This window comes from Camelus dromedarius, chromosome 12 (assembly GCF_036321535.1).
Source record: "Camelus dromedarius isolate mCamDro1 chromosome 12, mCamDro1.pat, whole genome shotgun sequence".
NCBI classification, from domain to species: domain Eukaryota; kingdom Metazoa; phylum Chordata; class Mammalia; order Artiodactyla; family Camelidae; genus Camelus; species Camelus dromedarius.
In genome coordinates, this window is record NC_087447.1 from 71,626,107 (window position 1) to 71,652,694 (window position 26,588).

The window sequence follows — 26,588 nt, forward strand, 5'->3', positions numbered from 1 at the left end:
ACGAATTAGCTTTAATTTGGGGAAACAATATTTTGATTGTATATAATACACGAATATATACTACACACAAGTATTGTACTGTAGTTCATCAATTTGTTTTTTATGAATGTGTTGACTAGAAATTCTGAAATACTTTACTTGTATACTAGAATTGAGCAAATAATAAATATGTGTGAATATAAGAGCCAGCTTGCAGATAAGGAAAGGAGAAAGGCAGAATGAGCCCTCTGATGTTGAATTAAAATCAGAGGTGTGAACTCATGATTTTTAATATATACAGAGTTTTATAGAGAGAGATAAGTACAAATATATATGTGTGTATGAGTGTCTGTATACATGTGTGTCTATGCATTTCCTAGCTCTGTCCACTGAGAGGGCCTAGAAGTAAGAACCTCCCAGTAGCAATGAACACATCTGGCACCCAAATCTTAATTTCTGAATACCATTCTACAAGAAAGAAGGCAAAGCTTTACAGAAAAATGGCTTGGGGGAGGGTATAGCTCAGTGGTAGAGCACATGCTTAGCATGAACAGGGACCTGGGTTCAATCTCCAGTGCCTCCATTAAAAAACAAATAAACCTAGTTACCTCCCCCACCAAAAAAAATTAAAAACAGAAAGATGGCTTATTGCAGGATTAAGAAATTTTTGTATGAGATAGGATCATCTTGTGGTGTCAAGAATTAAGGGAGTGTTTATAAAATGATTGGGAGAGGCATGTGGAAAGAATTCAGGAACCAACTTGAAGAAGCTACCTACCAAAGGCCAAGCCTGGGATATTGTGAGTAAAAAAATAATAACAACAATGGTCATAATGCATGGTAATCATAGGATAAAATAAATATCCAAGAATCCCGAATGATACTAAGTGAATAAATGAATAAATAGTTAAATGTGCAGGAAGAGACAGCTTTCCCTTACAGTACCATTTCAGTGAATAATGTAGAAGGAAGAACGGAAGCAAAAAATCACCATGAGGCAAACAGTACAATAACAATTATTGCAGGAAAGAATTACTGATGGAAGCTAGAATTAATGGGTGAAATTATGATGAGAAACAGGATGTTAATAGTCTCAAGGTATTTCTTCACAAAAAATACTTCTTAACTGTTAAAGAAAAGCTTGTAACTTGACAGTGGAGACACTTGGAAAACACTATCTTAACCAAGTACTTGAACGTCACTGGAGATAAGATATAGTAACATGGTGACATTCCACACTGAGAAGGGCACAGCATCACTTCTGTGGTATTTCTGCCACATGTGAAAATATCAGATTCCCAAATTAGGAACTATTCTAGAAGAGAAAGATGGATGGACGTAAGGGTAGGGAGAGGGGAGAGAAAGGGAAAGAGAGATCGGAGGAACATAGAGAAGGAGGAATGAGAGGGAGGAAAACAAGGATAACTAATGATGGTGGTTTGGGTTAAGATGTAAAGACTGGAGACAGAGAGAAGGGGATGTTGAAGACAGGATGTGAAGTAGTGTGTTATAGAGAGAGCAGAAGAAGGTTTAAAGAAGCCAGATTTATGTATGGGCTCACAATTGGTGGATAATCTTGCCATTTATTGACTAGGGTACATTGGAGAAGATGAAGTCTTAGTGGGAATTATCCACCAACTGGGAGAGACTGTCAGTTTGTTAACAGTGGTAGAAAATCCATACGGATGGTGTCTATTTCATCGTATTTATCAAACTGAATCCGTGGGGAAGCTAGTTTTTGACTGACAAATTTCACACAGGCAGGCCGGCTTACCTTGAAACACTTGTCTTCGTAAGACCTGGGCCACTGTTCACGTGGGTTTATTCTTTGTATTAAAAAATAAGAACTTTTTTCTACTTCATTGCCTTATTCTTTTTAACTTTAATGATCTGTGAAAAGTAGTCATGGCCTCAGTTATGTCATGGAAGACCTCTAAAATGAGTTGTGGTTTCATGGTATTGTGGAAAAATCCCTGACCCCTTGTCCAGAACCTCAGAAAATTTTCTATGTGAAACATTGTAAAAGGGATGTGATACAAGGTGAAAATTCTCCAAGAGGAACATTTTGAAATTTTGAAAAAAAATTACAAATGACTAAATCACAATTAATTATAAATGATTAGATTATATGATTTAAATCAAAAAGTATTTCATTAGTTTGTGAGAAATCTTTCATAGTCACAGTTTTTACCCCTTTTTTTTATAATACAAATGGACACAGTCATGGCAAAGATACACCATTTCAAAAGATAAAACAGAAATAGAGTTTTATTACAGTTCCAATGTTTCTTGCTAAAGTCTGACTCTTGAAGGTTTTAGTCCGTGAAATAGTGAGCTAAATTATGAAGAGGTCCATCTCCATCTTATTTAGCAAAGTTTGCATTTAATTATAATGTATGGATAATTAAAATTAAACTTACTATCTTTAATTCGATTACTTTTTATTTTAGGCACATATGAAACATTCATGGGTACTTCTGCTGTACTACACTGAATTGTTTGGCGGAAGCATCGCACTTGGGCCAGCTAGACCTGGTTACCTTGACTATGGGGACAAACGTGTCTCATTTTCTTATTGCACAGAATGGAGTAAAGGACTCACTCCACGGTATTCATGGAGAATTAATTGAAATGGTTGCAATACTGAGTACTATACCCAGTATATGTAGATTTGTTTTAAAAAGCAAATTAATTGATTAAGTTTAGCTGATAGTAAACACAAGAATGGGTTGTATGTACTTTCACTTTACTATTATTTTTAAGGAAACAAAAACTAAGTAATCAGTACTGAGATCTCAGAATTATTTGTAATACATGATTTTTCTTGGCCATGTTATTAAGCAAACACAAATTAATCTATTTATTTGAAGATTATAACTATCAATATAGTGAGTAATTGCTGAAGCAGAAAGATTATTATAAATGTATACACGATAAATCACCTGTGTAACTCAAATGTGTTTACTTAATTTGGTTCAAAGCTACATTCCAAAAACAAAATTATGAAGAGAAAGAAAAATCATTCCTTCATGTGTTACAGCATACTTGTGTTTTGGTTGTACAAACTTTTGCTCATTATATAGAACTTAATTTATATGGATTCCATCTACATCCTCCCTTTGGGGAAATAACCTGAAAATGGACAAAGTAACAGCCACTCTTTGAAAGTAAAACACTCGTCTTTAACTCGGAGCACCATTTCTATGAGAGGGTTTTTAAGAAGAAATTACAGGGATGGTGATATAAGGAAGAGAGATTATTTCATGAAATAAATGTTGATTGTTTTCCATGTCCCAGACATTAAAGGGAATTTTGTCGCAATAACCTCTTTACGATGTGGCATCTGTCCTTAAGGGTTTGGAACCAGATAGGCGTTGAGGCTCAATTCTATTCTGGCTCAGCAATGCACCAAAGCTGTAATGTTGGATGAGTTAAAACCTCTCTAAACTGCAGTGTCACTCTCTTAAAATGGGGGTCCCACAACACTTATTTTGAAAAGTTCTGGGAATTAAATGTAAAAAGTTGTGAGAATAGTTGGCAGGAAATAAGTGTCAATGCTTCTTTCCCTTACCCTGAAGATTTAGCTTTAATATACATGTACGTTAGAGATTACATATAATTATATAGATTTAAGAATTGTTATTATAAGTAATTAGAAAAATGATTTCAATTTACTCTTACTTATCAAGAAAGCCAGTCTTACTGAATGAATACTTATTTTGGTCTATGCATCTCTGTGGCCAATGTCTTGTAATAGGACATTGAAAAATAGGGTGGATTTTTCCCTTATGGTAAAGAACTGGTGTCTCTAATTCATGTATCTAAACTGTCCAAAAGAGTTATATCTAGAATATCTAGATAGAAAAAGTAAAACCTTCAGATAATGAAGATAAACTAAAGGGAACTGAAAAGGTCTATAACCATATTCTTATTCATGCTATGTAAACCCTTTAGTTTACTAATATTTATATTATTTGGAGTGAGAAAATACCATAGAAGTGGAAAAGGCATAAATAATGCAAAAATTCTCTCCACATGCGTGAAGATTACAAAGTCAATTCATATTAGCTTCTCAAAAAAGAGCATTCTAATACTTCAGCCAATCCTGTTTTTGTGCATAATTCAAAAATCGTATTACTTGTCCCCTTTACCATACTCAGTGAATTCTTTTCGTGTAGGTGTTTTTTTTAACATTGAAAAAGCTTTAAGTGAATTATCTATGAATAAATCATTGCAGTCCAGATTTAAAAGTACATTTGGCCTCAGGCTATTCCTCACAACTAGTGAATGCTCCAAAAATGTGAACATAGTGTTTAAAAAAAAAGGCACTGAAGAAAAAAGGCCCTGAAAAAATGATTTTATAAACAGAAACCATATATTAAACTTAAATACCTTTTAGAAAGGTAAATATTACTCTATTTTCATGTATGATGAGATGTTTAATTTCATGGTGGAGATATAAAAATGAGTGTTTATCTTTAGAAATCTGAGCAAAACTCTTGTACTAAGTAACGAGTTGCTCCTGCAATATAGTATAGAAAAAACATTCTGAATGCCTTTAATTATGTACCTATGGACACATACTCAAAGGAACTCTAAAAAATGAAATTACTTGTTAAAATGATAGGATTATAGGATCCTTTTTTCAAATTTTTCTCTAATGCTTTAATAAATAAAATCCATACTTAATTTACAAAAACACCATCATGCATTATACATTATGATTTTAATTGCAAATGTTTGCTCTTTCCTGGATGATCTGTGTCGGGTAGAAGCTTTCAATAAATTTTCAACTACCTGTTATTCTACCTTGTACAAGGAGCTTTTTAATTTAGGTTTGTTGTTAAATTACTCAGGGAAAATAGTTCAGGGATTATGAATTAATATATGCTAATTAAAAGCATAAATATTTTAAACATGCACAGAGAGAACTAGAATGGAAATTTAAAGTAGCTCGAGGCCATTAAAGTAACAAAAGGACAATTTAAAAGTTACTAGCAACTGACCCAGAGGACTGGTGGGTAGTAGGTACAGCTGCAGGGAATTAAACATGTGCACTGGCAGGCTTTGGAACTCGTACGGTACGCCAGTGAGCACAGCTGTACTAAGCTAATTTTGTTTGACACGATGATGCTAGAGAAATCACTAAACTTAGAAAGGCCTTGAGACAGAATCTACAAGATTTAGTCTTTACAAAATATTTGTTGAGCTTCTTACATGTGAGAGTTGTAGAAATGATGTCTTAACTTCCAAATTTAAATTTATAGAAGCATTATTTGAAGCCACATTTGATAAACTAAATTAATGATTTCTTGCTTTTTTCTTCGGATTGATAATCTCAATCTTATTTTAGTAATTTTTTAAACTAAGAATTACAAAAATTAATTGTGCAATATTTTAAATTCTGAAGGACAAATAAACATGTAATTGAGGCTCAAAGTTACTGCAATTGTCAAATAAGTGTAAGTCTAATCTTTGGATGGCAGCCAAAAAACAGCAATTACTTATTTACTACCCGTTGGCTTGGCGCCCTGCAGAGCTGCCAACCATGGCAATGGTTATAATCAAAAGATGTTGCAATTTACCATACTGCTGCATCTATTAATTGCATTCGTTGTAGGCATCTTGTTGAGGACATTTTCTACTATATTGCCATCTTCCCTATGTGAAGTTCCATGTTTGAAACGCATTTTAGAATTTAATACTAGAAAAATTTTTTCTTTCCATCCATGAACTGGTATGTTTTGTCCCCACCGGAAGTAAGAATATGGAGCTGTCCATGTTTTCCTTTTCGTTTTGATGGCCAAGAAGCCTACAGGTAGACATTTCTCTCTCATTACTGTTCAGTTTACCAGTACACGACATCTGATCGGAAGGAGATTATTTACATCAAGATGAAAGCATCAAGGAAGGCTGTACACAAGATTCTGGTTCTGGGCCAGGTCTGAGAGTACAGAGTATATTTGGATATTAGACAGGTGTAAAGGATTCAGTATAGTTCTGTTCTGGCTAGAACAAGCTAAGCTGCAGTAGCAAAAAGACCACACATTTCAAGATCAGTAAAAGAGAAGTCGTAATTCTGTCATTTGCCTTCAAGTCAGCAGGGGAAAGGCTTTCCTCCACTTGGTCTCTGGGGACCCAGGATCCTTCGATCTTGTGGTACTGGCACCCTATAAAGTCATCCCTGTCATCTGCCTTCAGCTAGCAGGAAAAAAGAATGAAGTACACATGAGAGGTGAAATGTGTCACAGTGGCTCATGTCACTTCTACTCAGTTTTCATTACGAAAGACCTCCTCACTCAGTCACCAGGAATTGCAAGTGAGACCCAGAAATGCAGTGGAAATAAGTGCCAGGAAGAGGGGAAGGGATGCTGGTGGACTCTGCCACAAATATTAAAAACAACAAATTAATTTTAAAATAGAAATAGTCTTGGGCATAGTAAAAAGCGTAATTGTTCTCTTAGATAATGTCTGTAATTTCTCTGTAGATTTCTTATCCATTGCAACCATCTTTTTTTCCACATATGCAAAAACCTTAGCTATAAACTCAGAGGTTTCAGAATCTATTAAAAATCCTAGATTGACAGGACACACTAGGGAACATTTTTCAGCTGTGATTAAATGTAGATTTCATTGAAAGCATAGAAGAAAGACAATAAACTCCTATTTACATAAAAAAGCAAAATAACTTCCTTCTACAGTCCATTTGAGAATGTATGCATTTCAAACAACTTTCAGAGGTTTTATCACTAGAGTCTCAACTTCCTTAATTTCAATAATTTTAAATGATTATAGAGTGGGTTGAAACAGAATGGAAAACTTAGTTTCTTAAATTAAAATTTATTGCAGTCGCTGAAAACCTCAAATAGCTATGCTGTAACAGAATGTGATGTATAGTGACTCTGGTTAGAAAAGGATTGGTGGACAGTTTCCCAAAGACCACTGTACTGTACATGCTCACTGTATGGATGTACATGCTCACTGTCTGGATGTGCGTGCTGGCTGTGTGTTATTGCCAGCACATCAGTGTGCCCCAGAACAATCCCCTGGGGCACAATACTTGTGTTTAACATCAATACCACTTTCTCCAGACATGTGTTACGAGGTTTCATAGCTCAGCAGAAATCACCTGTCTATAGCGGAGGACAAAATTATGTAAAAATAGGACATTACTGAAAAAAATTCACATCCAAATGGACTGCAACTCAGTACGGAGCTAGAGAGGATGCTACATTATAATGTAAATTACCTGGCCACCATACTTTCAGAAGAGCAAATTGTTCTCACTTTTTACCACTGGACAGGCAGCTACTCTAATTCATAAAATAAGAAACTGAGTCTTTGCCTCTCCCTCCTCTCTGTAACCCTTACCATTCAGTTTATATAGATGTTTATTTTAACAAAATCTTCCATGATAATTTACTTATTAATCTGTGGAATATTCAAGATAAATAAATATTTTTCCTCTGACTTTGAAAATGAGGTTGACATTATCTTTAGCCCCATGGGCTGAGTCACTACCAAAGGAAGCTTGGAGCTGAGAATTCCTGAAATGCCAATCCAAATGTGTCCTGTCCTCTAAGCCATCTTTTTAAAATTAATTATTCCATGCCAGATCATGACAAGTTCCATGACAGGTAACTCTTCTATGTGACTATGAAGAGAGCATATTTACTTTAAAAAAAAAAGGTAAAAAGAAAAAAATTTAAGTAGGAATTCTGCTCTTACCTGAGCTGCTGTAGCAGTTACCTTCTTACAGAACTCTTAATTTTGAACTTTTGGAGAATGTAAAATAAAGCTAAATTTCATTTTTAGCCCAAGGAAAGATTCTACCTAAGACAGTCTTTCTAATCCAATGACATGTTTCTGAGTTCCTAAAAAGACATCCTTACAAATTAGTTTCTTTCCTTGGAAAGGAGGAATTGTCATGCTGGGTGAGAGAAATTCAAATGTCAATGATAATATATTTTCCATAGTTGAAGCTATCTCCCTAAGGCCAACAGCAAAGAGGAGGTGCAAAACGGAGTCAAACTGACTAAGATACTCAAGTTCAGGCATTTTTCTCCTTAAAAAAATGGATCATTGTTTAACTGTGTACTGAAATCAAAATCAAAGTTATGTACTATGGTTCACCTCCAATATGCACCCTGTATGTAAACAAAATACATACAATCTTAAATTTTTAAGGGCCATGCTACCTGTGAAAGCAGGGTACAAAATTCATTGTTATCACACAAGTATATAGAATACACGTGAAGCACTGACTGAAAGTCAATCTTTCACTGGTGTAATTATTTAAAGTGCATGATTGGTTCTCTGGTACAATTCACAGATGACTGATACCTATGTGGGACTCCAGGCAGCAGCACCAAACATGAGCACAACCTCTCTTCCACCTCAGTTGTCGTGATGCTTTGCATAAAGCAAATGTCAACAAATTTGGTTAGTTGACTGGATGGATGGACAGACGGATATTTGAGGCAGATGAAGATTTCAAAAATTTGGAAACCAATACTTAACAATAGAAAATTATTGCTGAACCATGATAACACACACAGAAAAGAATGAGGAAACCGTTCAGTTCACTGCAGATGGAACAATTACTTAACACAAGCAAACATGCCTTTTAAGACATAGGATGCAGTGCAAATATTAGCTGTCAGAATCATTATCCTTTTAAGGTACTCTGGAAGATGTCACAGGTTGTGATATGACAGTGCCATTATTCAAAAAGATTCATTGATAGACTCTTCAGAGATAACATATTTGTCATTTTGAGGGATTCTCAAATCTAAGATGTGTAGGCAACTTGCTTTGTAGGAAAATTTGCATCCTCTTTATTGCAATGAGAGAGCAATTTATTAAAAGAAATTTGATAGCAGAGAGTTAAAAAGACCAGCCACCTAATATAGAATTATTTTCTTACCAAATGATATGTATATTCAAGGTCCTAAATGAGGTCTCTTTTTTTTGTTTTGTTTTGGGTGGTAGTGGGGGTTTTTTGTTTTGTTTTGTTCTTTGTTTTTGTTTTTGTTTTTGTTTTTGTTTTTGTTTTTACCTAGTTGACTAACGTCTCTTGAAAGGAACTAAAATGGAAGCCGAAGTTCACGTTAATGCGGGTGCTGATGAACTGAGAGGGAATGCCTTTCCGTTCCATTGCTCCCTGGGCAGCTTAGCCCTTTGAGCCATCAGGGTATTGAAATGGAAAAGATTTGTGCTTGCTGGAGCTCCTGGAGCAGGAGCTTGTCAATTTCAATCAGCTGCCTACTTAGGAGTTGGGAATCAGTAAGGGGACACAAGGTGAGGAGAGACCCGTGAACGAGCTACATCATAGGTATGTCTTTGAACTTCATATGTGAGGTATTAACAGCGTTGCAGCCTTTATTCTTAAAAAGTTGCTCTCTCTCTTTCTCTCTTTTGATCTAAAGAATTGACTTCTTGAGTCTTTTTTTTTTTTTTTTTTTAAAGGAAGTTGACATAACATTGATTTGTAGAACAGACAAGCTGTATCTCTTCAGGCATTAGGATCTGGTCTTGCTATTTAATTTTTAAATTATAAGTTTAGAAAGTGCTATAAATAGTTCTAATTTTGCACCCAAAGGGTAGGAATGACTAATAGATTTCTCTTTTTCCCTGTCACTAATTAAGGGACCCCTTGAGGTTCATTGCAAAAAATAACCATTGTAGGGACAGATCTGTACTAAAGTAGAATGGTTTTAAGGAGGAGGAAAATTCCAGTTCTTTAGTCAGTGGTTTCTATTTCTGAGCACCACCTAACAACCAAGAATGCTCTTCCCCCATTCCTGTTCCATTCTGTCTGAATTTGCATTTCCCTCTCACCTCTTTCCTCCATTCTCACAAACTGGGGAAATCACCAGACTGAAGCACTCTTATAGTTTAATTTCTGTTCTCAGCATAATATCCAAGAACATGTGTTTTGTTATTTACAAAAAATAATCTATGAACCTGGACTCCGACAGACACATTAAGGAGTATTCCATGGTTGGATATCTTTCATTGATTCTACAAATATTTATTAATGGTGCAAAGCACTGTGCAAAATGCAGCAGACTGACCCCTACAGAAGGTTCTGCCCTATTAGGGTTTACAACCAAACAGAAAAGAAAAACTTAATTAAACAAGCAACTGCACAAATTACTTGTACAGTTATTAATCCTGACCTTTATAGTTGTCTTCCTTTTGCCTGGAACATTCTGCCCTCAGCTATTTCCACAGCAGGCTAAATCTTACCCTCCCAATCATCCGTGTTGGACACAGAGAGCTTAAATGGCCCAAAAACACTGCCTCAGAGATTGGTTGGGAGAGCTTTGGTCTTGAACTCAAAGACCCTTTACTCTTGCAGAAGATCCAGTCATCATCTTCCTGCATTCACAATAAAGCTTATTTTTCCTAATTGTAAAAGTGATGAATGCCAATTATAATAAATTTGATATAAGCAGGAAATTGTAAAAGAATATTAAAAATTTCATATTCGTGTCTCTCAAAGACAACTTTTCTTGATTACTTGGCACATATTCTTCTACTCTCCTGATATGACATCATATTGCATATTCAACTGTGAAAGTTTTCAATATTGGGAAATTGCAGTTTCCAATCTACTATGTTACTGACATTAGACATATTTGTGTATTAGTCTTTTAAGACCACTTCCCAGAAGCTACTTGATATGAAAATTTTTAAGCCTTTTCATAGGTGTTCATATACAAATGGTCTTTGACTTGAGATGGTTCAATTTTTCCACTTAACAATGGTTAAAAAAAAAAAAAAGATACACATTCAGTAGAAACCATACTTGAAATTTTGAACTTTGGTCTTTTCCCAGGTGAACAATACATGGTGTGATCCTCTCTCCTGATGCTGGGCAGTGGCAGTGGGCCCCAGCTCCCTGCTCAGCCACTCATAAAGAGAAACGATCATTGTACTGACAACTATTCTGTATCCACACAATCATTCTGCTTTTCACATTCAGTAATCAGTAAATTACATTAGATATTCAACACTTCTTTATAAAAGAGGCTTTGTGTTAGATGATTTTGCCCAACTGTGGGCAAATGTAAGTATTCTGAGCAAGTTTAAGGTCAAATAAATTCAGCTATGATATTCTTATACATTAGATGTATTAAATGTATTTTTGATTTACAGTAGTTTCAAGTTAGGGTTTATCAGGACGTAACCTCATTGTAATTCAAGGAAGATCTGTATATATTGAATTCCTTACAGGTTATGTGAATTCTTTGTGTGTGTGTGTGTGTGTGTGTGTGTGTGTGTGTGTGTGTTTGTGTGTGTGTGTGTGTGTGTGTGTGTGTGTGTGTGTTTATACACATACTTTTATTGAAGGACAGTCAGTTTACAATGTTGTGTCAATTTCTGGTGTACAGCATAATGCTTCAGTCATACATGAATATACATATGTTCATTTTCATAATCTGTTTCACCATAAGTTACTACAAGATATTGAATATAGTTCCCTGTGCTGTGCAGTATGAACATATTATTTATCTATTTTATGTATATTAGTTAGTACCTGCAAATCTCAAACTTTCAATTTATCCCTTCCCACCCCTTCCCCACCTGGTAACCTTAAGTTTGTTTTCTATGTCTGTGAATCTGTTTCTTTTTTTATAAATAACTTCATTTGTCTGTTTTTGTTTTTGTTTGTTTTTTAAGATTCCACATGTAAGTGATACCATATGGCATTTTTCTCTCTCTTTCTGGCTTACTACACTTAGAATGACAATCTCCAGTTCCATCTATATTGCTGCAAATGGCATTTTTAATGCCTGAGTAGTATTCCATTTTATAAATATACCTCAGCTTCCTTATCCAGTCATCTGTAGATGGACATTTAGGTTGTCTCCATGTCTTAGCTATTGTAAGTAGTGCTTCTATAAACATTGGGGTGCATGTATCTTTTTGAATTGAGGTTCCCTCTGGATATATGCCCAGAAGTGGGATTGCTGGAGCATATGGTAAGTTTATTTTCAGTCTTTTGAGAAATCTCCATACTGTTTTCCGGTGTAAAACCAAACTACATTCCCACCAACAGTGTAGGAGGGAATCCCTTTTCTCTACAGTCTCTCTAGTATTTATCACTTGTGGACTTTTGAATGATGGCCATTCTGACTGGTGTGAGGTGATAACCTCATTGTGGTTTTGATTTGCATTTCTCTGATAATTAGCAATATTGAGCATTTTTTCATGTGGCTATTGGCCATTTGTATGTCTTCATTGGAGAATTGATTTTTTTAGGTCTTCCACCCAGTTTTAGGTTGTTTTTTTCTTTTGTTATTAAGTTGTAAGAGCTGTTTACATATTCTAGAAACTAAGCCCTTCTCAATCTCATCTTTTGCAAATATTTTTCTCCTAGTCAATAGATTTTCTTTTTGTTTTATTTGTGGTTTCCTTTGCTGGGCAAAAGATTATAAGTTTAATTAGATCCCATCTGTTTACTTTTGCTTTTATTTCTATTGCCTGTATAGAGTGCCCTAGGAGAACACTGTTGAGATTTATGTCAGAAAATGTTTCCCTTCGTTTTCTTCTTAGAGATATATAGCATCTTATGTTTAAGTCTTTAAACCATTTTGAGTTTATTGTGTATGGTGTGAGGGAGCATTCTAACTTCATTGATTTACATGCAACTGTCCAGTTTTCCCAACACCATTTGATGAAGAGACTGTCTTTACTCCATTGTATGGTCTTGCCTCCTTTGTCAAAGATTAATGGACCAAAAGTTTGTGGGTTTATTTCTTGGCTCTCTATTCTGTCCTATTGATCCATATGTCTGTTTCTGTGCCAGTACCATGCTGTTTTGTTTAGTGTAGCTCTGTAGTATTGTCTGAAGTCTGGGAGGGCTATCCTTCCAGCTTCATTCTTTTTTACTTCAGTATTGCTCTCACAATTTGGGTCTTTTGTGATTCTATATCAATTTTAGTATTATTTGTTCTAGTTCTGTGAAAAATGTCCTGGGCAATTTGAGAGGGATCACATTAAATCTGTACATTGCTTTCAGTAGTATGGCCATTATAACAATATTAATTCTTCCAATCCACTAACATGGGATATCTTTCCTTTTCTTTGGGTCATCTTTAATTTCCTTAGTCATTGTTTTATAGTGTTCCACATATAGGTCTTTCACTTCCTTGGTCAGATTTATTCCTAAGTATTTTATTTTTTTGGATGCAATTTTAAAAGGGATTTTTTTCTGTACTTTCCTTTTCTGGTATTTCACTGTTAGTGTAAAGAAATGCAACTGATTTTTGTATGTTAATCTTGTGTCCTGCTACCTTGCCAAATTCTTTTATCAGCTCTAGTTTTTGTGTGGCATGTTTAGGGTTTTCTATATACAATATCATATCATCCACATATAATGAAAATTTTACCTCTTCTCTTCCAATTTGGATCCCTTTAATTTCTTTTTCTTGTCTAATTGCTATGGCTAGGACTTCCAATACTATATTGAATATAAGTGGTGAGAGTGGGCATCCTTGTCTTGTTGCAGATTTTAGATGGCAGGCTTTCAACTTTTTAACCATTAAGTACTATTCTGTCAGTAGGCTTGTCATAAATAGCTTTTATTATGATGAGATATGTTCCCTCTATAACCACCCACTTTCGTTAGAGTTTTTTCATAAATGGGTGTTGAATTTCATCAAATGCTTTTTCTGCATCTATTGAGATGATCATGTGATTTTTGTCATGTCTTTTATTGATATGGTGTATCACATTGATTCATTTACATATGTTGAACCATCCTTGTGTCACTGAGATGCATCCAAATTGATCATGGTGTATGATCTTTTTTCAATGTGTTGTTGGATTCTGTTTGCTAATATTTTGTTGAGGATTTTTGCATCTATGTTCTTCAATGGTATTGGCCTGTAGTTTTCATTTTTGGTAGTATCTTTGTCTGGTTTTGGTACCAGGGTGGTAGTGGCTTCATAGAATGAGTTTGGGAGTGTTCCCTCCTCTTCAATCTTTTGAAAAAGATTGGTATGAGCTCTTCTTTGTATATTTGATAGAATTCCCCAGTGAAGCCATCTGGTCCTGAACTTTTGTTTGCAAGGAGATTTTTCATTGCTGATTCTATTTCATTTCTAGTGATTGGTCTGTTCAAGTGACCTATTTCTTCTTGATTCTGTTTTGGTGGACTGTATGTTTCCAGAAACTTTTCCATACTGTCTATGGGTTTTTTTCCAGCAGAAGTCCCACTGTGATGGGATTAATTACTCAATACTCTTTGGAAAGTCAAGAGAGTGAGAGGAAGTCAAAGACCAACTCCCTGAACCTCTCAAACACTCCATATTTATTATGTACAATCAAAGAGAATATCACAAACAATTGTGTCATGGAATGTGGGAGCTTAAGGAAAAACAGGAAAGAGTGGAGAACCTAAATTCCACAATGAGTACAAAGGCTTAATTTATCTTCAAGGCAGTCATGGGGAGAGGGGAAAAAGGTACATTCTTCAGATATAAGAAGTTGATTACAAAACAGAACACCAGACTGCCAGTTTCTTGTCTTGGGGGTTATAGACTATCTAAACAGGAGAAAGTATGCCCAGAGTTTATAGCTGACGGCATAGGTTGTCGCTTTGCAACCAGCAGAGTAGACCCTGAACTATGGACCTATGCTTAAGATAAACAAGCCGTGTCCTGCATTTATAGCAAGGGACACACAATGGCTTTGCCATTGCGGAAGCAGCCCTACGCTAAAACTTCAGCTATGCAAGCAAGGCATTGTCTCTGCTTTTTATGGCAAGGAGACAGGAGTGCAGATGCACAGGTGCCTGCTAGCAAAGAGGTTAGGAAACTTATTAACTAAGCATGTTTGTTCTTCTTAAAGGTCATAAGCAGCTGGGGTCTGTTTCAATTTATTAACCCAATCATGGGTTCCCACATCTTCTAGGTTGTCCAGTTTACTGTCATATAGTTCATAGTATTCTCTTATGTTTTTTTGTATTTCTGTGGTGTTGGTTCTAATTTCTTCATTTTCATTTCTTATTTTGTTTGTGTCCTGTCTCTTCTCTTCTTGGTGAGCCTGGCCAGAGGTTTGTCAATTTTGTTGACTCTTTCAAAAAAAAAAAAAAAAAAAAAACAGCTCTTGGTTTGATTGATTTTTTTCTATTTTTTTAATCTCTATTTTATTTATTTTCTCCCTGACTTTATTATTTCTTTCCTTCCACTGACTTTTCATTTTGTTTGTTCTTCTTTTTCTAAGTCTTTTAGGTGATAGATTAGGTTGTTTATTTGAAATTTTTTGGTATGATTTCTTCCAATACTTTTTCAATCTCCTTTTCACATTCTCCTTCTGGGGCCCCTATTATGCAGTGGTTGGCATGCTATTTTGTATCCTATAGGTTCCTTATATTGCTTTCATTGATTTTACTTGCTTTTCTGTCTGCTGTTCTGATTGGGTGGCTTCTGTTATCCTGCCTTCTAAGTCACTTATCTGTTCCTCTGTATTATCTGGTCTGCTTTTGACTGCCTTTAGCTCAGCTCTTATCTCAGCCATGGAATTTTCTGTTTTCATTTGGCTCTTCTTTGTAGTTTCTGTTTCCTTTTTATAGTATTGTCTCTATTCATAGTCCCTCTTATTTCCTTCAGTGCTTTTATCATCCCTTTTTTGACATCATGATCTAGTAGACTGTTGAGGTCTATCTCGTTCATCCTTTCAGTGGGCTTCTCTTGTTCTTTTAATTGGGAGTGATTCCTCTGCTTTTTCATTTTATTTCTATTTCTCTGGCTCTATGGATTTAGGAGTATCAGTTATCTACTGTGGTCTTGAGGGCTGTTTTTGTTTCTTTGTTTGTTTTTATTGCGGGAGCATTCTTTTGTAGACTGCGTGCATCTAATAGTTTTGTTGTGAGGGCTGTTTTTAGTATGGATAGTTGCCACGTCTTTCTTCTGTGTGTGTTGGCTGTTATCCCTTTGACTGGGGGCATGGTTGGTGTTGTGGTGATCAGAGCCTGCCCTGACTTTTGTTGTTGAGCAGAGCCTCCTTTTTTGTTCTGTGGTTGTCAGAGCCTTGTCAGAGGTTGGGCTGCTCCCCTGTTGCTGGAATAGAGGCTTCTATACCCATTTCTGAGCTGTGGTATGTAGTAGACAGGTTTGGAGCACTGAGCTAGGAAGAAGAGTCACTGAGCATACCTCCCCAGGCGATGTCCACTGGGAAGTGCCCTCTGTGGTGTTGTCTGCGGCTTTTTATGTGAGCTTACAAAGTACTCTTTTTTGACACTGCCTTTGTCCCCATCTTAACTGGGGGAATGTCAGTCACCCACTCTGGTGTCCCCTAGGTTCTGAGCCCCAGGAACCTCCAGCAGATCTGCCAATGTCAGGTGCTAGAACCCACCTTAGCAAGCATGCAGTCACTCACCTGAATCCATGGTGCATCACAGTGTTAGCTCAGACCCCAGCCCTACTCTGCCTAAGTTATGGTACACCAGCCTATTGTAAATACCCATACTTTCCCCTGCTGTGTGCTGGAGCTCTGCTCACTGCCTGTTCATCCCAGGGGTGCAGGTTTATAAAACACCATGGGAGCAATTCCACCTTGCCTGGCTGAGACTATAAATAAATCTCAGTCTTGCCTATGAAGCTGCTGGGCCCCTCTGTATGGATTCAACTTTTCACTGTGCCTCTGAGCAGCAGCGATGGCTATGACTAAGCCCCATCTCTCTTCTCAGGAGAACACACCAACAATGGAGCCAAGTGGAGGCAGAGGCTATGGCATGACTGCATTATTCCCCTCCCTGCCACGCACACCAGCAGTGATGCTTTTTTATGGAGGTCCCATGCTGTTCTGCACACACCCCCAGCCAGAGCTCATACTGCCCTCCAGTCTCTTGAGGCTGCCTCTGCACAGTGGGCCTGGCCCTCTCCCCGGGCTTGTCACTGATCACCAGTAGCCAGTCCCAGCTGTCTCTGCCAGCTCAGGTCTGGGGCTGGGAATCTCAGGGATCCTTTGTACCAGTTTCCCTGTGTTCTGTCTGCCAAGCGGCTGCCACTTTCTCCTCTGAGCCTCAGAAGCTCTGCTTCTGTCCCAGTTGACCTCCTGGCTGGAGAAGGGGTGTCCCAGCATGAGGGAGCCTTTCTTCCTGTGCCCCTCCCTCCCCACACGACCAGTCTCACACTGATTTTATTTTTCTTTTTTCCATTAATAGATTTTATAAGGATCCTCCTGTATTTCAAAGCGAGAGACACTCTGCTTGAGTTCAGCAGGTGTTCTGTGTGATTCAGTGGGTCTGTAGATGTAATTCTTGGTGTATTTGTGGAAGGGGGTGAGCTGTGAGTCTCTCTACTCCATCTTGGCTCCTCTCCTGTGAATTCTTGTTTCAGTACTAAATACAAGCTACCATTTCATCATGCCTTTACCAATATTGATTTTTTTAAATCTTCTCTAATTTCAAAGGTTAGAATGGTATCACTAATTTTTATTTCCTTGCAATTATATTTCAGTTCATCTATATATGTATGCAGTGTATGTATATATTTACTAAGATTGCATAACTCTAATATATGCCCACTGAATTACACACAAATAAAGTAAAAATGTAGGTAAATTTTTAAAAATTTAAAATTTACAGCCAAATTTCCCTGCTTAAGGTATTTTTATAACGAAATCATATTACCACCAAACTAATATTATAATCGCACCCTTAGAATTTGTCAGTTCTATAAATCAACTTATTTAAATGACATTTCTTCTTTCAAGTGATTTTCACTTAATTAAATATTAAAGCTATTATATATATATGTACAAAATAGGTCAGTTTTAATGACCCCATGATTCAATTCCAGGAAGAAGACAAATGGACCCTGAAATCAGTCAATGAATAAGGTTGAAGAGATAGACTTTTTTTAAAAGAAGCGGAGAAAACCCTCTTAATTACACACAAATGTCTCAGCAGTGAGCAATCATGAGAAAGGAAATGCTGGAAAAGTGCTTGACATTTAAATGTCAATTTAATCAAATTATGCAGTTTTTAAATGTGGTTGTGTGTAATGGGCTTTTTAAATTGTTTAAACCATGCCCTTTTCTAAAATGGCCCAGGAGCCTTTAGTGACCTCAGCTCCCTTTTGAACTAATAGCCTTAAAAATAGCCTTAAAAATGAGGTACACCATTACACTTTAAAAATAAAAATTTAAATTTTACATTTTTCAAGATTAAATATATTAACATATCTAATGGAAAATAATGATTGGTCAGCTTTTACTGTAAGCTAATAAGATGACGTTCCAAAGGACAAATTACAGCATTAGGGTATGTAAATTTTAAAAAGGAAAATTGTTCACACTATGAGGAAGAAAGGATATAGGATTCTTCCTCTCTACTAATTCTATTTCCCTTGACTTTAATAGGAAGTAACCTTAACCCCAACTCCCTTCTCCTGAACCTGGACCATTCACTGGACAGAGAACTAATAAGTATCTTAGATTTCCCAAAGTAGCAGTTTTTTTGTGGAACTATGAGAAACGGACAGAAATTGATCAGAAAGTATCTCAGGGAAATGTTGGCTCAGGTTGGCCCCAAAGCACAATAAAATTTGAGCTCTGGATTGAACACTAATGACACAGAGGTAGATTTTGCTCTCTAGCTGACTATCGAATGTAATTCCTATGTTGTTGGGAAAAATAATACCCTGTGTTTGACCACATTGTTGTCACAGAAATAATACAGAGGATGTCTTGTAGGTGCAATTAAGAGGATCAAATTTAGAAATCATTGTTAGTGTGACTACCATTTCTACTATTTAGTTCTGTGAGCTTTGGCGAATTTTTTTCTCTCTCTGAGTTTTAGTTTTCTCATTTGTAACATGTAGATAATTGATACTTTATAGGATTTGAATGAGGATTAAATATGATAATACAGATAAAGTAATTAGAACAGTATCTGAAAAATATAAGTACCCAATAAATATTAGCTATTTCTAACAGTGTTCTTTGTAGCAAGCAAGGGAAACTAATTCTGGCTCACTTAAGTCAAAAATTAATCCATTAAAAATGTACGAAGTATTTCCCAGAATTGCCTGGGAATGGACCGGATAACTAGTTCCAGGAACAAGACATGAACATTGCCCAAACTGACCAGAGAATGATCTGGTGAAGACACCCGTGTCATTGCCTGGCTTCAGCCCTGTACACAGCATGTAGCTACTTGCACCAGGAACTCATTAGGACTAAAACCTGAATGCCACCAAGGAAGGCAATCTGTGCTTGCTACTTCGACACATCATTTACAGCTGATTGGGTCGTGAGATCATGAGCTGTGTCAGTGAGAATCTAATCTTGAGTCAAAAACCACAGAATTTATTTGTGGGCGGAGAGGGAGGAATGAATATAAAGAGTCTTTAGTAGAATGAAGTTAAGTATTAAAAGACATACAAGAGGACGCTAAAGTGTCCAGAATTAGCAAGTACAAAAGAATAGCTACAGTCTCTAGGCTGAAGAAGAGTGAACAAGAATAAAGACTAGGAGAAGGTCCCTGTCAAGGTTGAAATTCAGACTTCTAAGAAGAGAGTGTAGCCACCATAAGAAATTGCAGCCTGAAGGTGGCAAAGAAACCTGCCAGAAGTTGCAGGTCAGTTGCAAGCCATCATTTGTTCAGTGTAAGAGTGAGGACTACATGTGAATTATTTATTGGAGTGTCCCCCAGCACCTAGAATATTGCCAGACTCAAAGTAGATGCTGATTTTGTTGAATGGCTATTCCAGCCCTGATGGAACTAAATACTATCACACTAAGTTCTAATTTTGCATATTCTCAAATTTAAAGAATGTATTTTACTTACCTTTATTTTCTCAGCCCCTAACAGAGTACCTGACACATAATGTGCAAATCAGTCATTATATGCTGAATTAATATACGGCTACCTCAACCACAAAATATTACTCAAAATAATTCACTTTTATATTAAATTCTTAGCAATTTTATTTCATGTCAGAAAGAAAAAAGAAAAATCAAGTTGCAAAAGCAAAAATCTGCCCAAAAAAAAAAAAAAAAAAAAAAAAAAAAACGCTGCCTAAAGATTCAATACAGTGGACCATGTTATCTGCTTGCCTGTAAGTGAGTGGAAGATATAACAACTTGTTTGTCTTAATCAGCAGAAGGAAAAGGAGAGCAGTTTATACACAATGAAGCACCAATTAAATATTTGAGTAATTAAAATGTGCTCAGACCCATAATGAAAAACTGCAGGCGTATCTGGCAGACTCTCCGAGCTCAGCAATTTCATGAAATATAGCTCAACACCATGACACAGGAGAGTGTACACCTTCCTTGCTCACAGATCTCCCTGCCCAATCAGTAATAAATAATACACTCTATAAATGTTAAGTGTCTCTTAATTTATAATTGGGATCTTGCTGATGAATTGTTTCTCTCATTTGAATGGACTTTTGACTTGTACTGCGTTGTCTAAGCTAAGGATGTCTGCTTGACTTTTGTCAGTGTCCAAAGGCCATGGGAAAGTGACTTTCTATAATAAGACTTCACTTTCCTCCTGCATAAAAGGAGCTAATTTATCAGGGTAGTCGCTAAGTTTTCCTTTAGTCACAAAATTTGATAATCTAAGAGAGATTTTCTCCTTGGCCCTGGCAAAATACACACAAATACTTATACATACTTTTTTAAAACTGACAATAAGCAGCTCAAATTTAAGAGCACCAGGTTAAAAATAAATGCTGTGAAGATCATAAAATTTAGTCTGGCAATGTACTATCAAGCCATAATGAACAGAAGGCAGCAATAGTCCCAGAAAACTGTCAGTTCTAGGTAATATGCTACCCACAAGTAAAAGTTTTCCTGACCCCTTCTAAAATAAATAATGTTCCACTTGGTGGCCAACATTTAACAATGAGCAGATTACTCACAGATATTCATATGTAAATATTTTGTCAAAAAATCAGAATCCCCAGCCACATTGGGCCATTAATCCCACATTGGGAACAGTTACATGGAGATGGGAGTGGCTAGCCCCTTTCGTTGGAGCACGTTGCTGATTGCCTCAAGTTCATTACTGATGTCATCACCCTTCCCTTGGCCTGTTTTACCTATCCACATTCCCTGCCTCGCACCTGTTGAGGGTCAATTTTGCAGTCTTCCTTTAGAGGACGTTAACATTGGGTGAATAATCAGGTGGCTGTAGAATCATAATGAAAAAATATTCATTATTGTACACCTCTCTAAAAAATGGTTGGTTATATTAGAAAGCTATTATATTTGAAAAGTTTGTGATTATTCAGAAAACTGTGGATCTTAATGCTATTATATAGCTTTGAAATCTATTCTTTTCTTTCAGAGTGTGCCAAATCATCAAGTTGTTTAGAAAAAAAGTTTTAGAATGTCCCTGTGTAGTATATGGTAGAGTAGACGTGTCTGTCCATCTCTTCAACACTTGACATTTACTTTATATACGTAATGAAACCTTATATTGCATAATTTCTTTTCCTTTAGATAAAATGAATAAACTTCTCTTCCTTTTACTGGCCAGTAAATAAACATACACAAATTTCATTTTTTAAAAGTCTGTTCTTATATAATAGTTTGGTTTTTGGTTTTTTTGTTTTTTTTTTTTTTGTCATAAGGGATTTAACTAATCTAAGAAAAGTTATTAGAAAAAAATGTTATTTTAATAGAAAAGCAAGGAAATATATACTTCAAGTTTTAATGCTTTTAAAAGGATTATGATTATAGTGATTATTATACCAAGGCATATTCTAATTTCTCAAAACCCAAAACACACAAACACACACACTCAGACACACACACACACACAGATGTAGTCAGAGCAAATTATAAATAGTATTCTCTGAATAATAAATCATGGTTTAATATCATAGGGAAATGAAACAGCATTTTTATTAGACATTATTCAGTTCTATAATATCCTAATAGCTTAGAGGGAAGCAGTAAAGGGCTTTATAATAAGAATTTATATAAGTATGAAAATTCTGAAAGTGGTTCTGAGAATTCCAAAAGCTTACAAATTCAGCTTACACTGGCAAAGTCACTGGAGAGGTTCATTATTTCACTTTTGTGTTTTCCTTCTTAGTGGACAGTGCAGATGTTTGACAGTTGTTCTTGACACTTGAATATAGACAAAATAATGCATCACAACACACAGTTAAACCAGCCATTTTGTGATCTTTACTAATGTTACAGCAAAGTATGTTACAGCTCAGTGTTATAGCAACCTGGATCCTGGTGAGAGACCAAGCAGCACTGGGAGGGCTGGAGAACTCAGGTTTATTTCGCCTGCAGGCCCAGAGGAGTTAACACTCCAAGCTCTGGACCCTGTCTGTAGGTTTACACAGACTTTTATAGGCTGCCAGTTGAGACTTTGCAACATTTTGCAACTTCATATGCAGAGTAGGTGTAACAAATGAACTAATCAGGAGTGAGCTAGATTCACACCATATGCAAATGAGGTGTTACAAATGGACCGATCAGGAGTGAGCCTTGGGAACCAATAGAATCTTAAGGGTAAGTTTCGTTTTCCTAGAAGCAAGCCCTTTTAACAGAAGCACAAAAGTGAGATAATACAGACGGACCAAGGAATCAGATGGCGCTGGCGGGAAAGCAGTAGCCCTGCCTGGGGATCCTGCTAGTCTTTTCATGGGGCTTCCCAACTCACTAACATCTGACTACTGATTCTAATATTATATTTTAGAATGGGAATGTTTTCATAGATGAGCTAACTAAACCATGCAAATGTTTAGTATATCCATCTAGTCATGGTTGCTTGTAAATTCTCTTCTAGGATTTTGGGCAATATGTTTTAGAAAGGCACAATTACAAAAATAAATAAATAAACAGTGAATAACGCAATCTTATTTGTCAGAGTTAGGTATGTGTTTGTTCTTCTTAAATTGACAGCTAAGGTTGGTTTGCTTTAAGAAGCAGCTTTTTAATAAAAAAATCGATTTTCCATAATCCCTTAAGATCTACTTCTGTTTCCATGAAGTACACTTCCTATGCCTCTGCCAGCAGTATAAAGGTATAATGGCCAAAATCCCTTCAGCAGAGCAGAATAGAAGAGGTGCTTATCCAGTGATTTACTTTTCAAGCAGCAGAGTAGAATTAGCATGAACTCTGGAATCAGACTTGGGTTAAAAATTGCTCCCCCCCTTAGATGTATAAACTTATACAAGTTATCAAATTACCAAATTTAATTTTTAAAAAAAAAAAGAAAAGAAAAAAATGAGAATAATGCCTATTTTGCAGAGTTGTCACAAAGTTTGAGTGAAATAGTGACCAGAAATGACTATCACAGGGACTGCCACACAGTAGGTATTTAATCATTGTTCAGTTGTCTTCCCCTTCCCTTCCTCAGCTAGCTGGCTCCCTCAAGCTTGTGGCATGGCATTAGAACATCTATGTACGTAGCCTTAGCCTAAAGCACAGAGCAGGCAGTCCCAGTAAGGGCATGTAAGCTATGAATTCCAAACAAGCTGCATATAAATTAACTTGGGTAAAACTGTACCATCTTAAATACAATGAGGCATAATTATATTTTGTGAAAATACAATTTTACATGCTAGATTTGCTTCTGATGGCTGCTTGTTTCATTCAAAATGTTAGTTAGGCCAATAATTTAATATTGAATCTCAAATACCTTTCACACATGACCTCTTCTTTGTCTCTGTTGATTTGGTTATTCATTCAGCAAATATTTACTGACCGCCAACTATATGCCGAGCATGATGCTGGATGTTGGAGGGAAAAAAAGATAATGATGAAAGCAGCCAGAGTCCTTGCTATCACAGAGTTATGTCTAGTATTACAGAAGGACATTAAACAAATGTCACAAATTTTGCATCCAAAATAAGTGATGACACTTCAGTTATTCAGGAAGCATATTCATGCGAACAGTTGTTTATAAAACCCACTCAAATAGCTGCCAAATATTATTCCATTCCATTTTAATTGATGTTACCCACTTCCATGATGTATTTAAATGCTTTTCAGGAAGACAGCTGTGTCTCCTCTGATGAGGAAAATCTTTCAACATATCAATTAGACCCTTGAAAAAGTGCTTCTACCGCATACTGAATCCTCTGATATTATGCAACTGTGTTATATAGAATAAAATACTGATGATAAATCAAATTTTTCCATTAAGGAGCCACTTAAAGGTAAATTATATTCCAAATCCTTGACTGCTAAACAGTAAATAACTGGTTGCCCTTATCCCTACACTTTCTTCATGATTGGAAGTTGACAAGTCAAGAACCAAGCAAACTTGTTATGATTTAGATGCTTTTTAGAGTTGGTTTCTTCCTCCCCTTTCACCTTCCTTTCCTCTAAAGGCTCACTTGGTGGAACCTTTCAGTTACATATTAGTAGTGTAAAGAATCGTTGCAACACCCAGATTACTGTCAAGGAAGCCGTCTTGCACTGAATGGCATCTTGCTTCTCATGCTGGGTGTTGCAAACAGTCTTCTGCTTATTTCTTCGTAGGCTTTGAAAGAAAAATGAACCATACATTTCCATTATGATGGCCTGACTCTGGAAAGAAATTTGCAAACAAGCCTATATACTTTTGCTAAGCTCTCCGTTGGTTTAATTTAGAATTTGAATGTGCTTTCTAGCTGAGATTTTATCAAACTGAAGGGGAGCACATACAGGGCTGTGCGAGGGCAGCCTGTGATTCTCTCTCATTGTGCTCTCCCATGGCATTGTCCAGAGCATCTTCAGAGGAGACGTCTGAGAAAGTAGAAGGGCTTAATTGTGATGTAATTATAGTGAAATATTTTTGTGTAAGTTGCATTGCGACTTGTCATTTATGGTGACGAGCTTCAGTAACTTCATGTACTGTAGCTAACTGCAGTTTAGACATCTAAGAAAATTAGCTTTTACATATTAATAACCTATGATAATGACTTAAAGGTATAAATTAATGAATCCTGGGCCCAGCATGCTCAATCCACCATCTGATTGAAGCTTTTCAAATCTGAACATGAGGGGCTTATCATTTTACCAACAAATAATCAGAGAAAGAGGAAATGCTTAATGAACACTTTCCAATTTGTAAAGAATTCATAGAAACTGCTAGTGCTTTAAGAGAAATTATTTTAAAGATCCAGTTGGGTGATAATACTTCTTTTAGAAGAAAGATGAATGGCAAGATTCTAAAAATGAACAGTAAGAAGTTAGAGTGGGAAACAATAATCAGGAAAGTCTAGGGCCAGGAGCTGTGCAGTGGGAAGCTGGGGAGAGGCTGCAAGGCCACAAATTAGCAGAACTTCACCTGCAGCTCCAGGCCATGTGCCGCTGGGCAAACTCATAGCCTCATCATCTTCTAGCTAGCAGAAGTTCAATGTGAAAAAATACAAGTATAATATTGCTCTGATAAAAACATAAAATATGAAAGTATATTTTTTATCCATTGTAGGGAGAAATGTAAAGTAGGACCTGAAGTTTAAAGTGTTAAAAATTAATATATAATTTTGACTCTAATTGGTTTACTTGTATAGAATCATTAAATTTCTATATCATCATAGCCGGAAGCTTTTAGAAACTAAGCTTTAATTGCAAACCAATAGTGAGCTAACACACAGTTGAAATGGAAGGGATAACACACATAAAGACCAAAAGTACAAACTCACAGTTGAAATGAAAGCTTTTAAGTACCCAGGTCAGCTCAGCAAGCTGAAAGTCGACTTTAGCAGCTTCCAGCCAGTCATTCCATACTCTCCTAGTCTATCTTCTTTCCTCATTTCTTTTACAGGGAACCATGATTTCATTCATTCAGCAAATATTAATTGAACACTTTCCATGTGCCAGTTTAAGAACCCGAGAACACATCATTGTCAAATGATGGAGGTCATGTTATCTCCTCTTGTAAAACTTATATTGTCCTTGAGAAAAGAGATACAGAAGCGAGCAAATAAATGAGATAATTTCATTAGAAGTTTTTCAGACCACATGAATATTACTTTAAATATGATGAAAAGCCATTGAAATTTCAAGCAGGGATAAAATGCAATCTTACCTGCATTCTCTGCTGCCTGGAGAGTAATTGGTGAGGAAGAAAACTGGAAGCAGGGAGTTAGCACCGTTACAGACTTCTGCGGTGGGCTGGGCAGGACAATGGCAGCACATGGAGGCAAAGAGGACTGAACGGATTTAGATGTATTTTAGACATTTCGGAGGTAAAAGCACCAAGATTTGCTCACAACTTCAATGTGGGAAGAAAAAGAAGATAAAAATCAAAAATATTTTGGTAAATGGTCATGCTTTTAACTAGGAGTAGGGGAAACAGATCACAGGTTCTGTGAGGGAAAACTGTTTTTCTGTTTTGGCCCAAATAGACAATCAAAGGGAGATGTCAAACATCGATCGTTGAGTCTGAAGCCCATCGGAGAGGACAAAACAGATGATACTGATCAGGGAAATACTGGCACATGAATGATATTTGAAATTGTAGAAATAGATGAGATTATTATACAAAGAATGAGCGTAGAAGAAGAGCTATGTCATTATTTGATAATAGGACATTGTGTCAATCATACCACAATGAAGCTGGAAAAGAGAGGGAGGGTGGGAAGGAAGGAAGGAAGAAAGGATGGAAGGAAGGAAGGAAAGGAAAG

The 26,588-nt window shown here is 36.3% G+C and overlaps 1 protein-coding gene across 8 annotated transcripts in view; it reads left to right on the top strand.

Moving 5' to 3' along the window:
- GRIA4 (glutamate ionotropic receptor AMPA type subunit 4) overlaps positions 1-26,588 on the top strand; it is a 432,578-nt gene that overhangs the window by 99,066 nt on the left and 306,924 nt on the right. The window lies entirely within an intron of this gene.